The following is a 3,193-nucleotide window of genomic DNA, read 5'->3' as shown; positions in this document are numbered from 1 at the left end:
AAAAGGATCTGGTAGCATGCTTATCCTTTACTTTGAAAGTAAAATCTGCTATGTCTTGGTTTTGAAGATGTTGGCTACAAAGGTTTCTTGCCTTTTGGGCTTCTTTGTCTTGATTCCTGATCATCAGAAACCTCACCAGAAACTATTTGCTTCCAGTATACCCGATTCTGTATGAAAAGAATTGATACGAGGATACTGTTGGCATTGGAGAAGTATGTTGTTTATTGTGTGCTAGAAAATAAAATGTATGCTGTTTTTAATGTGTTTTAAGTTCCCTTTATCTTCATAGAGGGTATATTTGGGGTTTTGGTTGGACCTTGAAAATGGATTAGCATTTCAGAAGAAGTAATTTTCCTGATTGTGTTAGAGTGACATGTAGCCTTAAAAGAAGAAACAACTGTGTAATTCCTCATTTGACTCTTATTTGGGTATGAAATAAATCTGAGTGTGAACCGTAAGCACACATTTATCTTCAAGCCCAGGTCCATATACTAGCCTAAGAAACCAAATCCATTGCTGTTGACTCATAATGACCCTATGTTGTTGTGTTCCATTGAGTAGATTCTGAGCCTGCCCTGTAGGGTTTCCAATGCTGTAATCTTAGCATAGTGGTTACGAATCGGGCTGCAAACCACAAGGTCGGCAGTTCGAAACTACCAACTGTTCTGAGGGAGAAAGATAAGGCTTTCTGCTCCCGTAAAGATTTACAGCCTCGGAAACCCTGTACAGGGTCGCTATGAGTTGGAACCAACTCCACGGCACTTAACAACAACAACAATCTTTATAGAAGCAGACTGTCATAACCTGCAGAGCAGCTGTTGGGCTGGAATCCTTGACCTTTCAGTTCATTCATTTCATAGCCGAGCACTTTGATCACTGTGTCACCAAGGCTCCTTGTGCCATACATTATTGTTAAGTGCTGTCCAGTCGATCCTAACTAATAGTGACCCTACTGTAGGGTTTCCAAGGAGATGCTGGTAGGTTTGAATTGCTGGCTTTCATGGTTCTAGTCCAGTGCTTATCCGACAGCACCATACCAGAAATACTGTGCCATACACTGTCAAGGATTTAATTACTAATTGCGGTTTGATAAGTGTTTTACTTTTCAGTCATAAATTCAAAAATCTGTATTTCAGAAGAACAAATCAAAGCATGTCGAATTATACAGAAAATGCTTTGATTTCTCAAGGTCTCCTGAATTCCTTCTCATTTAACTGGTGTATCACTTTGGAAAGAATTAGAATACAGATTATATTTCTTTGAGGATTGTAATGTTATATGTGATTTTAGATTAACTTTGAGATCTTCCACTCTGCATATCTGAGGCAATTCTTGGTTACAGATGAATTAATGATTGGGTGAAAGAAAGAAAGGTTTAAAAGATGAAAAACCAGTTCTTTTCAAAGGGCTTTACATTTAATATTACCATAAGCAGGACAATTAAGTTGACACTCTATTAAAACCTTTCCAGTTGACCTTTTCCTCAGGCTTCCTGCCTTTCTACTTGGGCATTAGCCTCCTTTCTCTTTATCCTGTATCTGTTCTTGTGGAAATGCTTTCCACCCTTGGTTCTAAGGCTTGGTTTGAAGGCAGTGGTTCAAACTTAGCTTGTTATATGCCAGTTTGGAAATGGGAGATGGAAGAAGAGAGGGAAAAAAAGAAACTTTATTATATTTTCCCACTTGAGACCCTTTTAAATACCATCTGTGGCAGTTCCTACATTGGCCTGTCAAGTAGATTCTGCTTTATCGCGTGATTTATCCAAGGTCGTAATCTCTAGGAAAGCAGACTGCTATGTTTTTACATAAGAGTGACCAGTGGGTTCAAATTGCTGACCTTTTGGTTGGCAGCTAAGTGCTTATCCAGTATGCCACCAGGGCACCTTGTCCCCTGTGTAAGTGTTTTATAGCCAAGCAAGAGCCTTGGCTTGTGCTGTTTTCTTTGCTTCCCCTCTTCCCTTTTATTTTGCTGGCTCGTTCTTGATAGTCTTCATACACCTAACTCACCCACTCCCCTGTAGCTGCCTGAGTGCTTGGGTTGGATTGAGTCTTTCTCCCCTGCCCTGTTTTCATACCCAGCATAGTCGGATGTAATTGTGTCTTTCTGTTCTTTCTCCCCTACCTGTTTTTCCCTCAACATTTTATTATGAAAAAATTTCAAACCTGTAACAAAGATCTCTTTTGAAAATATAGTTTGAAATGTTTAATTCCAATTCTAAAACTGAATGTGGCATCTTATAATATGGCCCAGGATAAAAGTTAAACCTACCAATTTGTTTTTATTACCAAAATCAGTGATTGGAGAAATGCGCAGATGGGAAAGTTTTCCCTAGGTCTTCCCTGTAAGGACTTAGCATCTCCATTTCAAGGCCAAAATGCCCATCAAAAACACCCCATCTGCCTCTCTAGTATGACACTTTGTGTGAAATTGGCATGTAATAGTAGATTTGTTAATCAGGGTTTGGAAGAACTTGTGGGTACAGCTGCACCTGCTATTGAAAATGCATCTGTTTTCATAGATGTAATGTCTAAATTATGAATGCATGGTCATAGCTCCACCCTGTGGTGTGTTAGTTTTCATTCAGATTCTTAGTTCAATTCAATCTCTAGATCATGGTCAGCAAGTTTTATAAAACCCACACCCATTCAAATATGTGTCTGGCTGCTAACTTGTTTACAGTGGCAGACATGAATAGTGACAGACTGCACAGTCCACAACCAACATGAGAAGCAGCAGTATTGTGTCTCAATAGTTGCTGAAATTGAATTTCTGGAGGTCAGAAATCACAAACTCTGTAACTTGGTAGATATGGAGTATGTGAATATAGACAGGTCTCTACCCTGTTGAAAAGTCTGAAACTTTTTTTAACAAAAGCATTATGAAATAGCCACTACTGTTGAGTTGATTCAGAGAGTCCACCTGAACTACATTTTGTCTCATCTTTCTCCCAGAGAGCAACTGGTGGACCACCAACGTTTTGTTAACAGCCGAGCACTTAACCACTCTGCCACCAGGACTTCTTATTTCAGACATACAAAGTACAGAAGAAGCAATTATTTTAATGGATCATGCTTTTGGTTTTGTATTTGAAAATACAAGGTCTTCCATCTTGCAAAGATGCCTCTGCACAGCTGCCACATTTCATTCACTTAGGGCTCAAGTGTGGCAACAATAGTGAGTTTGGCCCAGGATC

The sequence above is a fragment of the Chrysochloris asiatica genome, unplaced genomic scaffold, assembly GCF_000296735.1.
Source record: "Chrysochloris asiatica unplaced genomic scaffold, ChrAsi1.0 scaffold00009, whole genome shotgun sequence".
NCBI classification, from domain to species: domain Eukaryota; kingdom Metazoa; phylum Chordata; class Mammalia; order Afrosoricida; family Chrysochloridae; genus Chrysochloris; species Chrysochloris asiatica.
This window is presented reverse-complemented; position numbering follows the sequence as displayed.